This window comes from Vanacampus margaritifer, chromosome 2, assembly GCF_051991255.1.
Source record: "Vanacampus margaritifer isolate UIUO_Vmar chromosome 2, RoL_Vmar_1.0, whole genome shotgun sequence".
NCBI classification, from domain to species: domain Eukaryota; kingdom Metazoa; phylum Chordata; class Actinopteri; order Syngnathiformes; family Syngnathidae; genus Vanacampus; species Vanacampus margaritifer.
In genome coordinates this window covers 23,698,382-23,723,769 of record NC_135433.1, presented here as the reverse complement: position 1 = coordinate 23,723,769, position 25,388 = coordinate 23,698,382, and the positions used below count along the sequence as shown (strand labels likewise).

The 25,388-nt window shown below is 38.9% G+C and overlaps 1 protein-coding gene across 5 annotated transcripts in view; it reads left to right on the top strand.

Moving 5' to 3' along the window:
• Positions 1–227: 227 nt before the first annotated feature.
• gcgra (glucagon receptor a) overlaps positions 228–25,388 on the top strand; it is a 42,248-nt gene continuing 17,087 nt past the window's right edge. For all 5 annotated transcript variants that reach the window (XM_077557985.1, XM_077557988.1, XM_077557987.1 and 2 more), the window contains exon 1: positions 228–464. The gene's annotated coding sequence lies outside the window, so the exon portion shown is untranslated. The remainder of the gene's footprint in view (positions 465–25,388) is intronic.

The following is a 25,388-nucleotide window of genomic DNA, read 5'->3' as shown; positions in this document are numbered from 1 at the left end:
ATTAGAGATAGGATTGAGAAGGTGTACCTAAAAGTGTGGCCGGTGAGTGAACACATTACCTGGACATCTTATACAATTAAGACACCACTTAGCGATCTGACACAAACACACACATACACACGCACTAAATAAATACTACCCCCCCCCCCCCCCCCCCCGTGACGTCACAAGAGTAAAAGGAGTGCGTGCGGCGCCGGAGCAAGCCTCCAGTGGCATGACATCAACCACAGAGCCACATCCACCTTAATTATCATGTCCTCCCCCCACTAACCGCTTAAGATGAAACTTTTCACTTGGCACGGCCACGGAGCACGATAATTGATTCTTGGGAGAGGTGGGGGGGAAAAGAAGTTTTGGATTAAAAAAAAAAAAAGCAGGAGCCACTCTTGTCTTTTTTTGCCACATGCTCTCAGGATGAGACGGAGTACTGACGCGGACCGAAGCAGGCGAACCCTCCGCAACCGGTAAATACGTTTTTTTCCCCCCCTACACTTTGAAAGCGTTGTTGAGAACGCGAAGTTTATCCGAGGGCTGTTACGTCAAAGCGAGTTGAGTTACTTTATCACTGTCGCTCAAATGCGACGTTATCCCAAGCCGGTTTCTATCTACAGTCTGCAACCTGTGAGTGTAGGCATCAGAAAAAAAAGAGCTCTGAACACACGTACGGTACAGCTCTGGAAATAATTATGAATTAAGTGATCACTTTCTTAGATTTATAGTTAGCCTGTTTGAGTAAGATGAGCATTTTTGTTTAATTCTCTGCTTTGTTTGCAGGAAATTAAAATTAAATAAATAAAAAGATCTGCGATGTTTATACAAGACACTCAGTGTTGTTTTATTAGGTAGGCGCAATCTAAAAATATGCAACACAATTCTGCAACAGCTGTGATGCTCAGGCGTTAATTTGACTGTTTCTTATTGTTGTTAACTTGTTGTATTATCATATGAGAGCTGTTTAGAATATTTGTGAGTAAAAATGTGGTCTCCTGTACCACTCTGCTCTTCAAAACAAGTTTATACAAGCACATTTACATATACCATACTTAATAAAATAATATTTATTAATACACAAAAAAGTATTTATAAAAGCCTGCTGTAAAAGTAAAGTTCAGTCCTTGTTAACTTAAGATCAAAATCGAATTTAGTAACTTGGGTCTACCACTAAAAGTGATGCCATACAATATTCATTTGATTTTTGCCACGGTTAACATGAATGATTTTCATCCCCAAAAATATTTACTGTAATTATGACATATTTAAGTTACAAATGGAGCATATTGTCACGTACACATTCTCCTTTTTGCCTGAGTCATAATTTTTTTAAAACATATTCAGTGTACTTCTACTTTTTCTATATATTTACTTGGGTATGCAGCATTACTTCAATAACCATCCTTTTCTATTTTTCTAAAAAGAAAATGAGAACTTTTCACACTTATTTACATTGACACAATTGTATAAAACTGCAAAACCAGTAAACAAAGTTTTGTTGTTGTTGTTGTTGCTATAGCTCAGTATAGCTGTTTGTATTTACTTTCTCATTGGATTTTTTTTAATGGAGTTTTTCATGCAGATTTTAAGCGTACAAATATTGAGAACAAAACACAGTGAACTAGTTAGATAGCATAAGAATGTTGTCATGTGGCACACAAACACAGTGACTGCCGTACTCGGTGTTTTTCATGTCATTTGTTTTACGGACTAGAAGTGTTTTCCTACGAATATTTAAAATAAGTATGACTTCGCTGACGCTATTGCTTAAAGTTTGCATCGCCCTCATCTTTGCAGAATCCTTCAATCTAGAAAACCACTACTTTTTTGGAAATCTAAATATTGCTTGAGTTACCAAACACTGCATTGCTCAAGGTGATGTCCTTCCTTATATTGCCCTCATATACTGGTTCACACCATCATCAATGCAATGCCTTCCCAAAAATCATATTCAATCGGTAGTTTAATTTGCTTTTTATTTATTTTTTATTTTTTTAAAAAAGGCAATTTATTTTGCTGTCATTAAAGTCTGTGCTTGTGCTTCGCCCCCTGACAAGAAGAGAAAAAATATTAAATTGACCACATTTGGACATATGAGGTTTCCACCCAACAGCAATGATATAAGCCTACTGTATACAAGCTAATGATAGAAATTCAAGCAAACATGAAATTGTATGGCTGCTTAATGATCATTACAAATAAACATGGCCACATTTTACAGTCTGACCCAATAAAAATCTTTCTGAGCCCCGACTGACAGTTTGCTACTTTAAAGCAGGTGAAGCCAGAGAGTTTACAAACTGCAGTCAAGTTCAGACCATTTTTAGTCCAACCAATGCATAAATCATTTGTCAGACACATTATTGGATTAGATTGCATGTTTAAGACTGGAACACTGACAAACAGATGTGCACCATGTTTAAATAAACATTTATAAAATTGACTTTTATAAATGATCTTTGGAGCAGTAGCAGCGGCAGATGGAATATGTGTTGTGACTTGGCTGAATTCCCGCCAATAATCAGTAATTGCATTTGTGGCCGTGCCCGACAGATCCAGCAGAGTATGGACCAAAACTGCCAAAATTAAATGACTAAATAAATAAATAAATGACTAAAAGTGAAAATAAAAACAGATATAAAAAAATATATAATTCAAAAACTAAATACAAACTAAATACAAATGTATTTATTTATGTATATATTTTTGTTGTTTTTATTTCCATTTATATTTATTTTTTTTGGATTTAATTTTCGAATTATATCTTTTTTTATATCCGTTTTTATTTTCACTTTCTGTCATTTATTTATTTATTTATTCTTTTTATTTTTATTTTTTTGTGTGGCAGCTTTGGTCCTCCATACTTGAGGTCTTTATTTTAATTTTCCCAGCAGCAAAAAAGTTACAATTGTAACAAATGCATCTTAGCCGTGTTTGTAGCAGATTTTAGCGAGCAGCAGCTTCCACGGAAACCGTTCACCTGCCTCATATAGCAACCAAATAAGGTCGAAATACACCATAATTGTGACCGTCACCCTGCAGCACAAAATTGATCAGAAGATGCACGTCATAACGACATCCGACCTACCTTAGTAGATAGTGAATGTCTTTTTCAGTCCAGACAGGTTTGTAATCCAAACAGAGATTTAGAATGAATGTTAAAGAGGTAATTAGTTCTCGCCCGGAAAGCCGTTTGGGCGTTTTTGTTGTTGTTTTCTTCCCTGCTGGCTCTTGTTTTTTTTTCCCACGCTAGTTTGAAAGAGCAGCGGCTTGAATTTAGGAGCGGCGGAGCGCCGCCGCTGAGTGAATTAAACGGAATCACTGAGGTTTTAGCCTCATTTCACCGATTCCTGTTCATGAGCCATCAGCTCATCACTGACATTTGATTCTCAAACGCGGTCATTCATCATGCATGTAATTATGAAAGTGACAAGTTGTGATAAATAGAAAATTGAATGCTGTCTGGCTTCAACAAAATAGTAGTGCTAGCAAGACTATTACCTTTGTAAACAAGCCAATGTTAGCCACCGCTGCTACATTGATAGTATGACTTATTCACAATATGAATGTTGCAAATTCAGCATCAAGGGTAATTAGCAAGCATAGATAGATGGATAGATAGATAGATAGATAGATAGATAGATAGATAGATAGATAGATAGATAGATAGATAGATAGATAGATAGATAGAAAGAATAGAATATCATTTCCACAATCGATCGACATCTTGCAGCTCTCACAGTCAACAGAGCATATATGCACATACACATGCAAGACAGGCAGCCATTAATCAACCAGTGAGTCTAAACAAAAGGTGTAAATAAATGGGCCTCAGTTATGAGCCAATGCCCTCAATTGAGGTACTAAACAGTCTAATTGCTGTTGGGACAAAGGACCTCCTGAAGCGTTCAGTCCACGAGTGTATAGATAATAGATGTTTTGATAATGAAGAACCCTCAAACAATTGCTGCTTTAATACTGATAGCATAGCAACACATACAAACAGAGCATACAACAATACAGGCATATTTTCTCTGTGCTCTGTAAGAACAACAAATATTAAAACTTACGCTGCATCTTGTGGCACAATTTGGTACTCCACCTAACCCTCAATTTGGATTGCATGTAGTCTCTAATGTAAAAAAACAATCCAAAAATATATCTCTTATAAAAACCACGATCTCGCGGGGAGCCAATGAGGAATTGTAATTGGCATTTTAATAGTCCGGCAGTGTTTTGGCTCCTAATTGGAGCCAATTGAACAGCATCACGGAGTGCAAGAACAATTTGGGCACATCCATCTCGTTCTCCGCCGCCACGGCTAATATCATTAAGGCCGTTAAGCACGCAAATATATTCAGCACAAGTGTACACGCAATGAAAACAAGCATCTGTGCTGTGCCTTGTCGCGCGCTTGATGAGTGAGCGTTCCATGTTGTTGGTGATCGGCGCACACATCGCAGCTCTTTGGATGTGTGAGCGCTTCCATGCATACGAAATAAGCACAAGAGCGCTTTATGTGTCATTTTGCCTTCACTCAGCCATTTCTACTACTAACAGTTTTGATTATGTAACTCAGGAAAGACTTGGCAGGTGACACATTTGATTACATTTGTTTGCCTGTTAGGTTGTGTGTTCTCACCGTTTCGAGGACTCGGGCGGTAAGTTGGCCTGAAGGAATATTCGGTATTTCTGTCTTCCATAGTCATCATGAATGTGGTCAGTATCGCCAGAGGTTGTAAAAGAGAGAAGAGGAACATTGCATTACATTATCCTTACCCACTTTTCAATGTTGTACAGAAAAGGAAATCCAATCGTCGGCACCCTGGCTGTATGGCGGGTTTTCAAGTGACCATTTTTTAATGGGATATTACAGCCAACAGGCAAATCCAAATCAAGGATTGCACACAATCAGTGTAGTACCACTTTGTACCTTAAAATGTCAGGCAGCACTGAGGTCTACTGGAACAGATGTAGCGTAGTTAGGACCAAGAAGAAGAAGAGGTAGCAAACGTCCACAACTATACAATTTATGCCTGCGAGGATTTTCGGATGCCTAATCTGTTTACATGTGCATGTGTTGAAGTAAATGTTAATAATAATAGTTGTTTGAAGGATTAAAATGGTTGGAACATCGACGCTAAACTTTATTTAGCCAGTTTAGGGTGTTTCACATCCTATCCTAGCATTAAGCTAGCGAACTTTGGTGTGGTGTTACAATACAACACATTTGATACTCTTTTCTTTGATGTGTTATTTTTACAACAAACTTAAATTTGATCATTTCCCTATTGTGGGAATAATACATTCTTCTTTAATTCTTATCTTAACTAGGAGTGACATACAGCTTGAAGCACACATTGCCTCTAATTTGGAGAGTGGTGATACTTAAAAAAAAAAAAAAGGTTCAACTATGTTTAATGGGATATTTGACTCATTGAGCCATTTTCAACAGTAAGAAGATAATATTTTGTCTATAATTAATGTGATAACATCATTATTTTGCATGATTTTTTAAATAAGAAGTTTCCTCCTGTAAACATCATTAAGCATATAATTTATGCATGTATTGAAGGCAAGTAAAATGTAAAATGTCTGAAGTCCTCTTGTTTATGTTTACCAAATTTAAAACATCATAATTCATGTTTTACTAAGTACAGTCTCAAATGTTCTCCAATGTCGATTCTGTAAATGCATAGGATCGTTTGCGAGAAACTTTTTGGGGGAGGAGCAATATGGCGGCCTCGCGGCTTCAAATTCAGTGATTAATACCTTTAAAAACAATTTTTATCACTTGCTGTTGCGTGTCGACTTAAGATGACATCACCTGTGCTGAGGAAACAGGTAACGAGCAATCATGGCTCAGTTTGCTGACCAAACTGCTGCCGTTTTAAATTCTTTTCATTTGATATAGTGCCTTATCGACACTATATGGCCAAAAAACAGGTGAGCCGTGATTGGCTGTTACCTATTTCCTCAGCGCAGGTGATGTCATCTTCAGTCGACAGCAAGTAGGAAAATGTTCATTGCACATGAAAAATAATGACATTATCAAATGAATTCTGGACAAGATATTAACTTTTTACTGCTGAAAATGGCTCAATGAGTCAAGTATCCCTTTAAAGCGAGCAGGAGGGATATATTAAAGCCATCTCTCTCCGGCCATCTTTCTGCGCTACCTCCAGCTATCTAAATCTTCCCGTATCTCATCCATCAGTCTCCTACCTGGCAGCTTCCTTTCCAGTATCCTTTTATATCCAGTGTCCCACCTCTCAACTTGTCCAAACCATCTCCATCTGACCTCTCTATCTTTGTCTCCAAACTGTCCAGTCTTTAATGTCCCTCTGACGAGCTCGCTCCTGATACAGACCATTCTCGATCGTCCTCATCAATCCCAAGGACATTCTTGGCATTTCTTTCTTTCTTTTTTTCCCCAATCATCTGCAAGCCATACAACCCTACCATCAAATCAACCTTTCTTTTCATTTGAGCTGCCACGCTTCTGTCAGAGGTCACCCCTGACATTAAAACAATGCGATGTAGTGCAGAACTAGATGACTCCACAGCACAACCACATTAACAACATAACAATCTTTGACAGCGCCAATCAAAATGAAGAATGATTCTCTTTGTAAAAGAATGTGATTCCATTGAGCCTTGGTGGAGGATCTCATTAAATTGCGTAGGTGTATCTCGTAATGGTTCAAAAGGATGGAGTTGAAAGGCAGCAGCTTGTTTGAGGCTGCTTGAGAAAGGATGATGATGAATGGCTTCATTGCATTCAACATTTATTGTAAGGGCCATCTACTCATAAAAAAGGAGAAAGAAACACTTGCGACTCGACTTGACGTGCGGCAGCGGGTGAATGAGTGCTTCCTGCAAGATGAGCCGAGCGGCAGGACACAAAAGAGTATCAAGAAACAAGAGATGACACTCAGGAGATCCTCAAGCCAGATGCGGTGGGCAAACGTGTGACCACCGCCAACCATGTACGCCCGCAGGCTGCTCGTTGGACTTGGCGCCAAACATTATGAATCCAGGAGGTTGCTAAAAATAGCCCGCCACTACAAAGAGCTGTCACTCTGGATTGTAACAGAGTGCTGATAAGGGTCCACAAGGGTGATGTTGCCGCCGGGCGCAGGCAGCTCACAGCACCTTTCCCACACACATGATACACTTTATCAACAGAGATAGGGTGCTGGCTGCTGTGAGAACATATTACGTTGAGTTGTAGGGGAATAAAAGTACTTGGCGCAACTCTTCACACAAAATGTAATTAGCAGATTCAATCTTAAAACTCAGCAAGCAGGCTGTCAATTCTTAGTTTATTAGTTTATTTATTTATAGTCTTCAAGGTTCTACTGTAGTTGGAATAACCAGGTGTCCCATTACTTATGACCACTCAAGAAAATGAGCTCCACTGTAGCAGTGCTCTGTGGATTAATTCAAGCAGGCAATTATGGCGGCTCCTCTGGGGGCTACTTAAATCAGCATTAATATGAATAAACAGTCACAGGTGTCACGCTTTGAAAACACACCAGGGCTGACCCGCAATACATTTTCCTTCAGCTACACATGACAGCTTTAACACCGTGTTAATAAAAATGACATTTGCCAGATTTGATGTCAACGCTTTTTTCTTTCCGCTACCTGCCACCCCTACACACTTGGCCTGAAAAATTAATCAAATTCAAATCCACATCGCAGTGTAGTAGAATGCAAGTCAAATCACAAAGGCTGCAATTTGAAGGGAAAATTTGACTTTTTCCACAATTAATTAATTAATTATTTAATTTATTTATTCATTTACTAACTCATTCATTGCCATAAATTCATTTGAACTATTTCTATTAGTTTAACGTTTTTTTTTCTACTTTTGTTAACAAAAGTAAGAAAACCTAGATTTTTTTTATTGTACATTTCGAACAGATATAAAATTTGTGACTAATCGTGAGTTAACTAGTGAAGTCATGTGATTAATTACAATAAAAAATTGTATTCACCTGACACCCCTAATTTTTAATAAAATGTTATTATTTTTAAAAAAAGATTAAAAAGAAAAGAAAAGATTATTAAAAATTAGGGGCATCAGGCAATTAATATTAGTAATTAATCGCATTAACTTCACTAGTTAATTCACGATTAATCACAAATTTTATATCTGTCCGAAATGTACAATATTTTTTTTCTAGGTTTTCATACTCTTGTTAACAAAAGTAAAACCAAATGTTAAACTAATAGAAATAGTTCAAATTATTTTTTTTACGTCTATAGCCGTCAATGGCAGTGAATGAGTTAACATAGATTCTAGTCAAGTTCATTGCAAGTGCAATCCACATGCAATTAAAAAAAAAAGCATATTAAATCACAATTGCAAAAAGTAAAGGTGGTTTTGTGGGGGGTCAATTACCCAGTAGTTTTTCTATCATTTAGCACTATACTACACACACACTCACTTTCTCTCTGTACATGCGCACAAACACGTTCTTAATACACCCAATTTAAAAAGGGAAGCATAAGAACCAATCCCTTCCTGTTCAGGAGCAGGAAACATCTCCTGCCTATTGAATAGACATCGACTCCCATGTCGCCCGCAGACACTTTTAAACGGATCATTTCTTTTTATTCAGGCACGTGCTGCCTTAAATGGATAAGTTGAAAGTTTATTACATCTTCCCCCAAGTGTGTACCGAGCTGTTCTCCAAGCAGAGAGTGAGACCTCTTAATGTAACCTCCAAAACAAGCGTTTATCCCGCCCCCTACCCCAGAAGGAAACCCAATTACTGATGTGCTCTTTAAGGGCCAATAAAACCACACACTTGGAGAAGAAAAGTGCTGGTTTAAATGTGACGTAAACATGAATCAGTTCCCTGTAAAGGCCCCTTTTTTGTTTGTTTTTTTAAGTTGTTATGAGACACTGTCTGGTCAAAAGTTTGCCAGACATCCATTAATTAATAAAATAAAACTCTTCATCTTTGGCATTTTGGATAGTTGTGTGCAACGTTGAGGTGAGCTGAGTTTAGTCTGTATGAACTTTTGTGTTCCATACTTTTGTCCATAAATAATTGTTGGTGATGTTGTAGCTATAATGCGACTGCTAGGGTTGGGGGCTTGAAATTCATATTGCGACATAAATTTAACCTCACATGCAAACAAAATAAAAACAAAGATATCATGTAATGCGATAACATTTATTGTGCAGATATCAAAAGCCCAAATAAACTCAGTACTCTATTGCGCAAATAAACACAATAGCATTACTGATAGTATGAATATTTTATAACTTTTGACCTTATAGACTCCTCCTTTTGGCTGATTTATGTACTAACGTGCTGATTAATTTTCAAATTTCGGACGTGTTTGCTTGCTGTACAGCTGCTCTATTATTTTCTCTCTAGACATTTATTAATATACCTGCTAAATGTGCTTTGCTCATGGTTACTCACCGATGTAATGCCGTTCCAGCCAGTTCTGTTGAAAGTGTACTTTAACACCTAAGCACGTATTCCTCTGCTGTTTCGCTAATCACGTTAGCATGGCTTTGTCCTCCTTACTTGCCAAAAGCATTCTGTTGACTTATTCTGCGCAATGGAGGAAAGGATTATTGACTTAGAGGAGTCTCTCTGTATCATGAAAGGACAGCGTTTAGCCAGCTGCAGCTTGTGCTAGTGTGGCGCCTGTTAGCTTAGCGCCTAGCATTGTCCTGACAGTTCCAGAACATGGTTCGTTCTTTAACCCCCACCACCCAAAAAAAAATAACAATGCTTCAAGCTCTTTGTTCAGATTTGTTTCAGGCTTTTGTGTCCACTAGAGAATTAAAATTGAACTTCCATCTTTCAATTTTACTAATTCACACATTGTCCATAGGGTTTAGTTTCAATAACAATAACAACAAAAGACGAATTTCAATCGTTTGGGTGGTTGGTTCCCAATCAGTTGCTCCCCATTTATAATTCCCCAAGTCCATATTTTGCCACATGGCCCATGTTCTACACGAGAAGCAGCAGCAGATACGGAACCCAGAACATTCCATCACTTCAGCGCGGCCTGGGTGTCTGCCAGCAGCGTACCTTCCTTTCCTTGTGAACAAACGTAGAGTGTTGTAATGGCGCCTGCGCTACAGTGGGAAACGGTCAGATTAATCAAGCTGACAGGCCCAAAAACCCCAGCGTCCCCATATCAGAGTGGGTCAAAGGGATTTTTTTTTCTTCACTCGGCTTGTGTGGTTCACTAGTCAGACAACATCGACAGCTGCTGTAAAGCGTCCACATGGAAGAAAACCAAGCAAGCAACAGACTGACTCGAGCATGTTCTCTTTGGAGAGCGGCCAAACACAGAAACACTTCAATCACATCCTTCCTGACTTCATCTGGTCAAGAAAGATCCACAGAGGAGACATTTAGGATGATAAAGTCCAGGGTACTCTTCTCGCCGTACCTTCACGCAATACAAAATCCACTTCGCCACAGGAAAAAGACACTAAGTCGGTAGACCTCTCTCATGTATAAACATTGTTTTGAAACAGCTCTCAGTATGATACAATATATCGTTCTACATCACTGCAAACTACGCCACATTAATATAAATATTGGCGATTTAAGAGATGTGACAGCAAGGAAATATACAGTAGCAGGCAATGGCAGTACTGTATTGATTGTGGGCATATTCACATTTCTATATAAATATTAATTTGTGACACTATTTGTCTAGTGTTGTGGGCCAGAGTGGTTGTTGGACGTGAAGCTGCTGACAAATGTGTGTTTTCCATTTGCGCAAACGGTTGCTCATTTAACCCAGAGTTTTCCTAATGTTAGAATTGTGGTTTTGTTCCAGACCAACTAAAGAACATCGTGTATTGCCATAATGAAGTTACCGGAACAGACAGGAAGCAAATAGCCTTTTTCTCAGAAATGTGGTGCTTGATAAGATGAGTACGATGCGACCAAAGTTTCAAAGACTTTTGGAGTTTGGCCTGAAAACAATGAGAAATTAGTGGGAATATTTTACAGGAAAACAAAAGAAAAGAATGTCTCCGCTAATTCTCGGAACGCAGATGGTTCGTCATGGCTCAGAATCTTAGCTAAAATTTCAACCTTAACCCCATTCTTACTAAAATCAATTAGCATTAGTAGCTTGTAGCTAGCATTTGTTCCTGATTAGCTGGGAAAGCTAGGAGAGTGGGCAGTCGACGCTCATACAGCTGGTAGCTCTTTAGTCAGACGTGCTTGAAGACATTTTCACACCGAGTCAGAAACGATGACGTCATTAACTATCATGTGTACTAGTAAAGGCCATTGGCCAACTTTATACCAACCGCAGACTTCTAACAAGCGCTAGAGAAAATGGATGCTCATATTTGCACGGTGGGCCTGAGGCTATCACGTCTGCCTTGCAGTCAAGAAGTTGTGGGTTTGAATCTTATTTGAATGTTCTCCCCATGGTTATGTGGGTTTTTGTCAAGGTACTGTGGTTTCCTATCACATTCCAAAACCATGCATGATCGGTTAATTAAAGACTACATTGTCTGTTTGTGTGAATGGTTGTTGGTCAGATGTGTCCTGTATACATACCAATGACCCTAATGAGGAGAAGTGGTATAGAAGATGGACAGATGATGATTTTATCTCCAGAAATTAGCATTTTCAGAGGATTAGAGTTTTTTTTTTTTTCACATGAAATCCCACCAACTTCTCATGAGAGCAAGCTCTTAACAGATTATCACATGGCAGTCGCATATATCTGTCAACGCTTGCAGTTGCAGAACAAGGGCAAGTTAATGGAGTGAAAGTGGAGAGCCATCGATCCATATGTTCGTACTTAAACCAGCCTTGAAGAATCCTCTGGCACTTTGCGAGTCATGCCATAAAAATAAAACTTATGGCTGGATTTAGACACCCAGACGGTCGTGACTGGCGTTATCAGGCATGTCAAGTGGGTGTGTCGAGGCGCGGGGTCGAAGAGGTCAGTGGGTTGAGATGACGGAAACATCAGTTGCGCTAACTCGTTCAAGGCAGAATCAACCCAATCAAGAGTGAACGGGGCTGATGCGATTAACTGACTGATGGCCCGCCCACTCGCCCGAGCGCACGTGACTCATCGAACGAGCGGCGGGCACGGACCGTGTGCGTGAAAATGGTGGCCTTCACGTCTGCTTCATGTCTGGCTGAGTGGGCGGTGTGATTCACGGGGCCCTTTCGGGAGTTTAAATTCCTCTTCAGCGCACATAAAGCCGAGAGCGCGGCGCCAAGATTTACGGCGTATAAATCGATAGCAGCAGAGGATGGAAAGTGAAGAGGGCGATGAAAGAACGCGACATGCTTTTGCTTTTCTCTTGACTCTTTTGGTTTGTTCAAATCCACGCTGAAGAGGCACTCATAATACCTACTCCCCTCTTCCCTTGCGATAACGCCGGTCAAGGTTCAAGTGTCATTCGATTAGGGCAGCGCAGCGCACAAACAGTGCTTGTTTTAGCTTTTTTTTCACTTGGCTAGAAGGATGTGCGTCAATGCGTCGGCTCGCACGCCCCTTCGCCAGAAATTATAACCATGGGTGCGCTTTATTCATCGGCAAGACTTTGCTTGAGAGGGTTGAGCAATTCATCAAATTCATTGCATTGCAGTAGAATACAATTTTCGTGACTGAAATATGGGGGGAGCAATCTCTGCTCCATTTAAGTCAGTCAGTTGGCTTTATTTTTGATATATTTATGTATATTTTATTTATTGAGTTAATTAGTTATTTACATACAGTGTTTTGAAGTTCAGTGCTTAAGAAGGGCAGGCCACATGTTTACAAAACATTGTTTCATGAAAGGTCGGTGACAAGTTCAAGTGGTAAAGCCAAAGATTTGTTTGCATTACTGTTGTGATCTGGATTATGACTTACTGTCTGTTTTCGCCATATATTAAATCTGATATTGTTTATTGTAATACAGATGAATTAATTGCTTGTGTTTGTTTAAAAAAAAATACACGGTGATGGTAAACGAACATACATAGTGCTTTGGCTCAGGAGGTAGAGCGGGAAGCAAAAAAAGACAAGGTACCTGCACTTTCCATGTATCTATCAAGTTACTGTCACAAGCGTCATTTTTGCAGACATCTCATATGATGTCACCCAGCGTGAGCAGACAACCAACACACATTCCAACCAAATTTCATTACAACTGCCTTGTATACTGTAAAGAGAAAATGATACTAAACTAACCATCCTCTCATAACAAGATAAGCGCTGTGACAAGTAATAACATTGACTTGCAATTTAAATCAGTGACGTACGCTGCACAAAACTGTGAATGAGAAGGAATGTATGTATTATGTGAGGCCTCATAGTTATACATGATATATATAGTTATAGTAACTACGCATAGATTTTGAAGCATATCAGTCATACATGGAGTCATATTCCTTAAGGAGCTACACAGTGGGAGTTTTATCTATTATTTCCCGCTGGCTATATGGAAAAAAATCTATTTCACTCACTCACACGCACCCAAGTTGTCATGAACATTGTGTGGTCTCAAGGAAGACATATTATATACAAGTTTTTCATTTTCCCTGCTGTAGCGCCAGCGCAGTTCATGCGTGATGAGCTGCTGCAGTCCAACGAGAGGAAAGACAATTCCCACCAGTGGGGAGAAGAATCTAGTGGGGCTCCACTCACACATATTTCTTTGAACTTGTGGTTTCTCAGCTCCTTGGAGTGGGAGACGCGCAAAACATACGGAAGATAAGTTTTCAAAAAAAACGGAAATCGGGTCGAACTGAGTGTCTGCAGTGTATTACCACATTGTGCCACAGCATGCTAGGCAACACTGAGTACTGGAAGAGATGCAATGTTGAGGGAGAGGCAAAGTAGATCCCCAACTACTGTAGCTTCATCAAATGTTGCCATTCCCATAGAGCAGAGTGAATATATACCTCTGAGTATCATATGCTCTCTTTGTATGTATTGCTGCTCCATGTGTGTTGAAGTAGAAGTAGTGTAACGTAAATGCTAGTTTACGTTAGCCTGTCAATACCGTTTTACATTATATGCTAGCATTAAGTTAGTGAACTTGCATTCGATAAAATTATATGCGTTGGGTTGAACATTTTGGTGCTTAAATATGGACAAATACATAGCACGAAGCAAGCATGCTTTGCGTCTTATTTGGAGAGAGTGTGAAAAGGTGCTAAAGAGTACTTTTCATAAATGTAATTGTGTAGCCGGCAACCAGTTCGTGTTGACATTGTACTGAGCAGCGCGGGTGTTAGCCTGATTTGACAAAAACAACTTGCTCTTGCGTCACGGAGGACAACTCCTGGTGGCAGCGTGTCGTCAGAGAAGACGCGCCAGGAGGGACTCGTAGGGACATTGACCTTCCATTTGGATCACATGAGTATAAACACACATACTGTACACATGCACACTCCTTCATGTGGACTGGCACGTGACTGCGGCAAACAAACAACTGCGTGGCTTCATTAAGCCTGTGATGATGGGAAATGGATAGATACGTTACACAAAGAAAAATTGAAGGATTCAAGTGCCACTTCTACATTCTTTAATTCATTAAATAAGCTAAAGCCAATCCATCCATCAATTATATATTGTTTTTAGATATACAATAGACTTTTAGAGTTATTTTGAAGGAGTGATATCTCAGCTTTATGTTACGGCTAGAATAGATTTGCTGCTGCACCAAGCAGATTTCTATATTTTAGAACCAAAACAAGAGCAATCTAAAGTAAGCGGACATCTTAAAAGCTGTTTACTTAAGGATCATTAATGTAATAAAGTCTCAAACTGCACCTTGACACGGCACAGTGGAGCCAGGTGAGAAACCCAATTGATTGCTTCGCAAACTGAATTGTCTTTTATTGATTGGCACTATTTTGATGGTAAATAGTTTAGTTGCGTCTTTGTATATTTTAAAAAGCTCTACATAACACAACTACTGGCGTAGGGACGACATAGAAGACTTATTGGTTTCACGGTATAATGCGGTTTTAAAAAGTCATGGTGTGAGAACCACTAAAACTTTCCATCAGCATTGTGAGCTGTTTTTGTTTTGTTTTGACATAATACAAAATTATACAATACTGTTATATATAACATGTTCTTGATTTAACATTTGCAACCAGCTATGAGTGTTAGCGCGTCTACAACTAGCGAAATAAATACTACAGACTCTTTACCATGGCCAATAAATACTTAGCTAACATCAGCTCGTTTCTGTTTTGATGTTACGTCACAAAGCAGAAAACGAGCTACTCCTTTTCTGTATTCTTACTTCTTTTTTTCCTTCTTTTTTTTATACAGTGTTTTAGTATTTTTACAGTTGCACTATATTTTGATTTTACATTACATTTAGAAAAATGCCATTTTTAATTTTATTTTTTATAGTTGCTTATGTACTAAATATTAGGTGTTGTTTAAAAATAAAGTATATTGAGTTCCATTGTAAAAAGGAGCGATTATTTAATAAATAAATAAATAAATAAATAAAATAAACCCATTTTAGAGCTATAATTGCAATCCCATGATACCACAATATTTTGGCTCAAGCTTATACCGTCAGTATCTTATTAGCAAATGAATGAGCTATGTAGCTGAGTAACTGAAACCTGCCCAAAAAGGTTGTATTGCCTGGAGCTGGCACAAGATGATCGCAAAGCTAATACTGTACTACTTTATTTTTATTAGACAAGGCTACGGCCTAACTAAATAAAGTTACTTCCCTGCTGTCAACGTACTTCCTTGACAGCAACAGATGCCACAAGACGGCACCGACATAGGTTTTTATATAAGACGAGGCAAATGATGGACCAATGCCCCAATTTGCAAATTGCTAATGTAGGGAGCTCCAGTCATAGTAGTTGTTGTTGTTCTTGGTGTATCCAACCCCAAACCCACGTTTTCTTTATTAAATCATGTTCTGGACCATTTCAAATGTATTTGTAACATTCATATGCTCTAGGCCATTAAAAGAAGGACGGGAGACTGCAAATTGTCTCCAATTCACTTTGGACTTCGACTGTTTTACAGCAAGAAAATGCAAAGACAACATCTCCCCTGACTACTTTGAGACGCAATCTTCTCCTCACCCCACGCACACTATCTGTATTTATATGCTTATTTGTACCTCTTAAGTAGCCGAGGGGCTGGGACTTGTATCTATATGGTGATTCACGGCCGTCAACGTGTGCTCAGGTCTCATCTCCGCCTCCTTCTACAAGAGGAGCCATTAGACAGCCGTTGCAATGTTGTCATCAAACTAAACAGCATCAAATATTAAACGCTCGCCAGCCCACATGTACAACATCCATCATGCTGCATGTTTGCAAAAAAAAAGGAGAATAGAAACAGTCATATGAGCTAGTGGGAGGAAGATGCATTTGAACGCAGCCATTACTGTCTGCTCGTGCCAGAGGGTAAAAAGTCGCCTCAGTCATGCCGTGCAAACCTGACATGATGTCTGCACTCACTTTAACAGAAGCTTGTGGATTTCAATGTGGTGGTAATCTTGTTGGCACAATAAATTAGTAAAAGGGTTCACAGCACCATATTTACTGCCGAACAAGTGCAAAAATTATTTATTATTTTAAAACAAACTTGAATTCATGTAAAGTAAAACTATTTAGTGTCCAATCAGTATAGCTGGAATGTATTAACTGTTAGTTAACTGTGTAGTGTATGTATGTAGTAAGTTGGTGACACTTTTATTTTTTATATCATAAATGTTTGTCTCACGTCTATGTATGTGACATCGGGGAGTCTGCGTGTGAGAGTCTGGCCGTGAACAGTGGTCAGCAGCAGATCCTGTGAGGCTGTGTTACTGTTCTCCCGGCACTCAATGACTGAAATGGCCAAAAAGTGCATCAGCAACACCGGCTTCCCACATACACATATTACCTCAAATAAAGCCTGTCAAAGAACTCACCCTTTGTTGGTTGAGATGCAACAGGAATGTGTTTGCAGAGTAAAACTGCGATTTGACCACGTACAGTTCATGCAGAGGCGGAGACGGAGTCAACATTTCGCAGACAGTTGAAGTGGACAACATAGTAAATCAATTTGCCTGCCAGTATTGTCAATGAGTTCATAATTTGTTTAAAAAAAAGAAAAAGAAAATAATAAAAATAACAGACAATGTGGGCGCTGACCATCATGATTAATTAAAAAAAAATTTTTTTAGTTGAACACATCTGGACATATGAGTTTTCAGGAGGAGGTTTCATTCCGTAAAATCCCGTTTTTGATCAAATTTTCAAAAAGCGTTGTTTGTAATATTTTGCTTACCTTATTTAGGTAGCATAAAAAGGACAAACAGAATGTAACAACGGTGAGTGGAGCGTCTGTATACATGCTACATAGGGCCAACCGAATGTGTGCGAGTGTGTGTTTGTGTGCGCATGCACGTGTGTGTGCGCATCTGGGACGAGCCCAATTATAATCTTGTGAGTCACTGCCGGTTGCCCAGCGACAGCCAAGGAATCGTCAGTTTCACACCATTTTCAAACGACGTGCACATTTCTTGAGTCTAAATGTGGAACTGCTTCTTTATGGTACAAACTATTGTGTGTGCGTGTGTATATATGCGTACGCTCATCTGTTTTACGGCCTAATTAGATTCTGTTTGCCGATGACATTACCTAAATGGCGTGGCCACTTTAAGAAAGCCATTTTTTTTACACTTGAAAAACACTACACTCATAACCCCCTCATGAGCAAATATCTTGATTTAATTTTCACATGTTGGCATAGGGGGCGGCACGGTGCATAACTGGTTAGCACGTCCGCCTCCCAGTGCAGAGGATCGAGTCCGGGCTTTGGCCTTCCTGGGTGGAGTTTGCATGTTCTCCCCGTGCTTGCGTGGGTTTTCACCGGGTACTTCGGTTTCCTCCCACATTCCAAAGACATGCATGGCAGGTTAATTGAACACTCCAAATTGTCCATAGGTGTGATTGTGAGTGTGGATGGTTGTTTGTTTGTGTGCCCTGCAATTGGCTGGCAACCAGTTCAGGGTGTACCCCACCTACTGCCCGAAGCCAGCTGGGATAGGCTCCAGCATCCCCGCGACCCTTGTGAGGAAAAGCGGTTAAGAAAATGGATGGATGGATGTTGGCATAGGCCTAATACTATTAATAATGAAGTGTGAGGAGTTGGGTTGACTTTGTCCATCTCGCCACACTTGCAAGGGCTGCCATTTTTCCAACCTTTTCATGTCGCTGTTGGAAAAAGGCAGAAACATGCCAGCTTTTCTTGGCAATGTGAAAGGAACTATTGGTTTGGCAAAGCCATGTAGTTTAAGCAGGTCGAAGGGTAAAAAAATAGAGGTATTAGGGCCATAATTGGGAAAAATATGAGAATAAAGTCATTATCTTGGGAAATTTATGTAGTATTTTGACAAAAAAAGTTGAAATTTTTCCAATAAAAAAAATCTTAAGAGAATATTTTTCATTTTCCCGCAAAAATATGTATACTTTTTTTTTTTATTGTGGCACAAAATCTGTCGTCTTCTGGGCCCAGTATTTCAAAAATGTAAAAATATCCAATATGCAATTACAGATGAATGGCTGTAGCCTGCAGGGATGCTTATTGCATGACCTAAATGACACGTCTATGACATGCACATCAGGCTGCAGTTCACTGGCCTGATTGAATGAATGACGCTGATGGTGCTATGCAAGCGTGGCGCTGGCGTCTTGGCCACCGAATCCTCTCGCTTCCGCTCCGGACTGTTCTACTACTGTTTCTCATCTTGCATGTGTGTGTGTGTTTGCACGCCGCTATGACCTGAACTAATGTGTGTGTTTAATTCTCCCATCCAAGCTGGGTCACTTGCGACGAGTGAACCCAAAGCTTGACATGGGAAAATAAACAACTACTAGCGGCCTTTTTTTTCTAGGAATGTGAGTGAAGTGTTAACGTGGCAGCGTTGCGTGCCAGCGCGCATGCACACACACACGCAGACACACACTCGGCGGCTCTTTCGGTGTCACTGAGGCAAACAAGCAGCTGCAGTAGCCAACGAGCAATCAGCTGGGATCAAGTCTGAGGGGCCTCGGGGTAACTGATTATTTTTGCAAACATTACACAACACCTGAGACAAAGCTGACAATTGCGGTCAGGGCCAGCAAGGTCTTCTCTGCTGGCCGAAACACTTTCAAAAGCACTGACCTACCCAAGTTATAAAATTGACTCCATGAAACGGTATTCATTTTTTCCCAACAGTCTCTTCTCTTCATTTGCTAGTGTTTCTCGTGGCTGCACTGCCTTAAGTGTGCATTTGTTTTTATCCAATCAGATTTCAGCCTCTACGTTATGCTATGTCTCTTTAATCTGCCCAAGGCAATCAAAATCAGTAGTGCTGGCCAATGGAACAAAACCTTCAGCTCCTTAGCAATGGGACTGTTTCTTTAGCCGACCCGATTTAAAATTCACTCTCACAAAGGCCAGTGGGCTGGCCCTCGATGACAACGGCCATTCGCCATCGTCTGATTGGTTGTTCAGAGCAAAGCAATCAACTTAATGAGCAAAACACGTCTGTAGCAAATCATTGATTTATTTTTTTCATTGTATTAGATTAATATTGATTTAGCATGACTCCAGATTTAGCACAATTGCGTACTAATATATTGTGTTTTAGTATAGTATGGACGGTTTCTATAATTGCCACACAATATTGGCGGTATTAAGATATAAGTCAGGTAAATCCTCAGTGAAGGTCTGATGCTCAAATGCACAGTTCATCACTGGTGTGCGTGCGTGTGTGTGTTGATATATCATTTGTCATTCTTAGCTCACTAAGTATTTAATTAGTGTGCAGAAAATAAAATACAGACCTGTTATTATTATTATTATTATTATTAACTCCGTCACTGCCATTGACGGCTATAGACGTCAAAAATTCATTTGAACTATTTCTATTAGTTTAACTTTTTTTTCACTTTTGTTAACAAGAGTATGAAAACCTAGAAAAAAAAATTATTGTACAAATTTGTGATTAATCGTGAGTTAACTAGTGAAGTCATGTGATTAATTACGATTACTAATATTGCCTGATGCCCCTAATTTTTAATAATAATAATAATAATAATAAAACTCATTCATTGCCATAAATTCATTTGTACTATTTCTATTAGTTTAATGTTTTATTCTACTTTTGTTATCAAGAGTAAGAAAACCTAGAATTTTTTTTATTGTACATTTCGAACAGATACCAAAATTGTGATTAATCGTGAGTTAACAAGGGAAGTCATGTGATTCATTACAATTAAAAAAATTTATCACCTAACGCCCCTAATTTTTAATAATCTTTTCTTTTTTAAATATATATATATTTTTTTTTAAAGAATAAAAGAATTCTAGGTTTTAGTAGAATAAAACGTTAAACTAATAGAAATAGTACAAATGAATTTATGACAATGAATGAGTTTTATTATTATTATTATTATTATTATTATTATATATCCAAAGTTGATATCAATGGTATTTATTTGGTCCTTGCACCTCAACACATTAAACAGCATTACAGAAGAACAACAAGCAAACGAATCAGTAGGACAACATATAACGGATAATTTAAATGAAATTGATCGGGCCAATTGGACACCCTTTTTTAATGGCAAGTATTCAAAAGGATCATCAAACTTTGAAGCCATGCTCCACACATATTAAATGACATATAATAAAAAATAAATACAACTTTGCAGTTTAAGCCATGTGTTTAGCATAACTGGTGCTGATTCCGGCTCACTTGAGCAAATTCCCGAGAACGAGTTTGTCCAAGTACTGGAATCCATACAAAATGGCTACTTCAAAACAAAAATGATATTCCCAATTTCAGGTAATTTCTCATTTTGTATGACTGTATTAAGTGATCGCTGACTTTGGACAACATCCATGAAAATAGAAGATGTCTTCATGTTTATAAATAAACACACACAAAATAGTGCAAAGGCCTGGGGGCCACTAACTAAGTTCCCTGTAGAGCACAGTCATATTTCAAACCCGGGAAGTAAAAAGATAAACTCGGCATTTCATTTGCCTTATTATCAGTAGCAGCAGTGGATTTATCTGATTTCTGATCTCACGAAAGCAACATTTGGTTTGGCTTGTTAGTTTATTTCTCCGGGCAAGAGAATACACAACCGAGTATGTGGTAACCATGGCGACACTAGAATTGATGAGCTTGGGCTCCATTGAGGATTAGTTGTATGAATGTATGAATCAATGTTGGACTTGGTGAGAAGTTTTTGTTGACTCCATCCCCATTAGACTTAATTAAGAACAGTTTATCCGATGGTTTTAGTGCCAAAGTGGCAAACAGTATCTGAGCTTCCAATCTGATTTTGGCCAAAAGCAAAGCCAAATCACATCAGAAAGGAAAAACCCTTCATCCTTTAAGAATTCTTAATCCTAGTCAAAATAGAAAGTGTAAGAATTGTCACTAATTTCCATTTTGGGTGACTTCCTCAGATGGATGCACATTAAGCAGTAGCTATGGGGGACTTGACTTTAAATTGGTATTCATGAAACTACTGACTTGACAAATCTTTCCCATTTTCATTTTAATGTGTGCATTTTTTTAAGATAGTGTGCCATTTGTTTGGCTTTTGAAAAGAAAGATATGTTTTAGTTTATAGGCGGCTGATTACTGCATTGTCTTTTCAAAAGCTGACTATGTTATGCAGCACTTGTTTTGAATCTCATCGGTAAATAAATAATGACAAGGTCTTCCTGTTTGAAGATTACAGAGCACTTTGCTGCTATCCAAACAGGACAGCGTCGCGACTGAGATTTGAATCCGGGACAAGCAATGAATGTTCATTTATCGGCAAGAGGCTGCAGCACGGATGGAAAGAGCGTATTTTATCAATGTGATCAGATTGAATGTAATCTGTGTTTAAAAGCAGAGTGCATTGTGTAATCAAGTGAGTCTTGCCATGATGGGCGGTCGCAGGGAAATTATGACATTGCAGTAGAACTTTATTTAAAACAATAACTCAAGCGCATCAATCTCATTCTACTAATGTAATTGAAATCATGAAAACATTAATTGATTTACGAACTAAAATATAAACGCGTCATGTAAACACTCATGTAAACATAACCCTATTAAGTAGTAGTCCTCAATTGTTTTTCACCATTTCAGTTTTAATGAAATATTTGGGGTACGGCTACAACTGACCTCAGTGACACACCTCGGCACTAACATTAGTCGCCTCTCACGCACTTCCTGTACATAAGAAATTGAGCGCCTTTGTTATCCAGTACAATTGTGACGTCCAGCTATGCTAGCTATACTTACACCTTGAAAAAAATGATCCAAAAGTCTGTTTTGACAGCCAGCATGTGGAGCAGTGCTTAGGGCTGGCATGTCTGCTTGTCGTGGCATACCAATTCCTGCCACGGAGGCAAATCACTGGATATTTTCAAGGCTCAAACATGACTTATATGTAGGCATAAGCATAAGAAAGATGAGGGATAAAGTTGCTCAGTTGTCCTGGTCATAGTACAGATATTTGACTGACAGTTGAGCAGCCCACAGCTTCTGAGAGTGGAAACAAAGGCTTGATTGTTCATTTTGAAGCATCATTTTATATACTTTTTAGTTTTTGTAATTTGACAGGGTTGTTAACGACACTCTTCTTTGTGGTATGTTAAATTTACGGGGTTCAAAAATGGCTTGTTCAATGATTTACCATAGGTTTTAAAAAATTTTTTTTTAGAGGAACTAATGTAATGTTTTTGTGCAGCTTTGCCATTTTTGGCTACTTAAAGGAACATTTAGTAATTAATTAATTAATTAATCAATTAATTCCTTAATTTTTAATTTTTAATTTTTAATTTTTAATTTTTAATTTTTAATTTTTAATTTTTAATTTTTAATTTTTAATTTATTATTATTTAAATTTAAATTTTAATTCAATATTCCCCTAGGAAATTTTACCTATAGTCATTCAACATAGCTACCATGGCTTGAAAATGAAAACTAGAATGGGACAATTTGTCTCTCGGATGTCTTAAAGCAGCACTAAGGAACTTTCAGTTTATGTTAATTGTAGCGGCGTCATATGGACAAAAGCGGTATTGTTATACCTGAAGGAAGACCACATTTCCCATGAGGACAAGTGCTTGAATGTCCTTTTATACAGGTAGCCTCCCTTTTTCCTTTTTGTCTGTTCAGACAAAACTTTTCAGTTATTTTGCAGCTTCTGCCCGGAAAGCAATAATCGCGCGTCAACATTCAAGTTGACTTCCATCTTTGTAACGAATGGGGAAAGGGGGAAGTGACATACTGTATGCCATAAAGCAATCAGCGCATTTGTCGTTTTTTGGGTGGCAGTGTTCCTACCATCCTACTCAAAGTTGCTTAGTGCCAGTAAAAATGATACAGACCCCTCAGGCCATGGCAAAGGGACCATTCAACTACTTTTAAGTCCATGTTTCATCAGAACAGTTATGAAAATATTTTAATAAGGTTGAAAAGTTCCTTACTGCTACTTTAATGGTTTTGTGATGGTGACTGTTTTACTCTGTTGTCAATTTCTTGATTTTTCTCCGCTGGTGGCCCAGTTAAGCAACAGAAGGCCATAAAAAACTATCTATAAAAATGTGATTCAAACATCCGTTCACCCACAAACATAGCAGAAAGCGTGTACAGTGTTGTGGGAGGAGATGATCATTGAAGTGTCCTTGTGGATTTTTTGCTGTGGCCGACTAACAAGCGCATTCACACTCTTCCAACACGTGACGTGAGCACAATGCAGGTACATGGCTAACGTTTCACAGGCGTTCATCATTGTTTGCCACCCATATTCACCAGATGTGACCCCTATAGAGACTTGACAAAAACAAATCAATAATGCGCCCAGCCAAGGAGGAGGAGGAAGAGGCTGGGAGAAAACGACGGCAGGGTCACGGACCACTGCATCCTCATAGATTGTTATGCAAGACCATCTGCTTTTGGGTTTCAGATCACAGGTTAACCGTTAATGTCCTTTTGTTTCCTGTTGGTTCGTATGCGAGCCGAGGATGTGACTTTTTGATACAGGAAATGGGACCGATTAGCCTCAAACAGGTTATCCAAAGTTAGTCGTGTTCTTGCATTAATCCCGCATTGACGAACTGACCACGATCCCGTAACAACCTCGCAGTACCTTTGACCCCTGGTAGCATATGGTTTGGATATCCCTTGAAAAGCAATAGGGTTTTTCATGGAGATCAACATTCCATGAACATTCGAACAAGGTTGGTTGAGTTGTAGAACTAGAAAGGGAAAATTATTAACCCTTTAGTATACAAGAGACAGGTCACGCATTTTGAGAATAATGAGAGACACAGTACCAGTGAACAAAATCTGATTAATTGTCTAGGAAATATCTGTCCATTTCTCCTCAGTTATCATCTGCCTCATATAACTGGCACCAAACCACAAAAATATTGCTTTGTCTCATAGCAAAATGACACCACAATATCAGAGAGAGAGACAGAGCGAGAGAGAGCGCGTGCACGCCCGCGCGAGTGGGACCGTTGCTACGTGTTGGGGAGGTGGGAACGAACAAACTGACTTTGAGTTTGAGCTAAGAGTCCAGCGGTATGCTACGCGCTGTAGCTTCTTGCTAGCTAGCCCGCTAGCCTACAACCATAATGTGAGTTACACCGTCCAAACAAATCTTGCTTCCTCCAATTCACTATTTAAATATCATTCACAAGAGAGAGTTGTGCTTTCTTATCCTCACAGTAAAAAAAAAAAGATTATATGAGGTAAAATTTTACGTAAAATACTTAGAACATAAATACAGAAAACAGCTACAAACAGCTACAAACCGAGAGCAACTTCTTGGGTATTAATTCGTGTGAATGGCTACCGGTTACATACACACTCCTAAAATAACAAATTTGCTGGAGTCACCTTTAATGATTTCTTTTTTAAATAACGAGATTGATAGTGATCACGTCAATGGTTTCTCACAATGATGATCAATAATCATTTAACAAGTTAGGAAGCATAAAATTCCAACACTATGTCTATAAATCTCTGCAAAAATTAAAATTTCCAACTGATCAATTCTACACCATCCCTAGGAAATCACAATGTCCCATCACTAGTGACTTATTAATTTTACTCTCCTCAGTTATGATGGTGATACTTGGAGAGCTAAATATTTTCTTCAAGTAGCTCTAAGGCAGAAAGCTGAGTGGTAGGGCCCTAAAACAGCATAACAAGCATACAGATTTGGACTTTGATCGCAGTTTGGCCGTTTCTGACGGGTATTTTCCAAAATCAATGTCTTCTCGGAGGGGGTTGGCTTCTGAGTAATCAGTGACACTGAAAATCCTTATCTAGTCCGTGAAAACATTCTAAAACGGACATCAAGCTAGAGGCCCGGCAGAACAATAGAGGC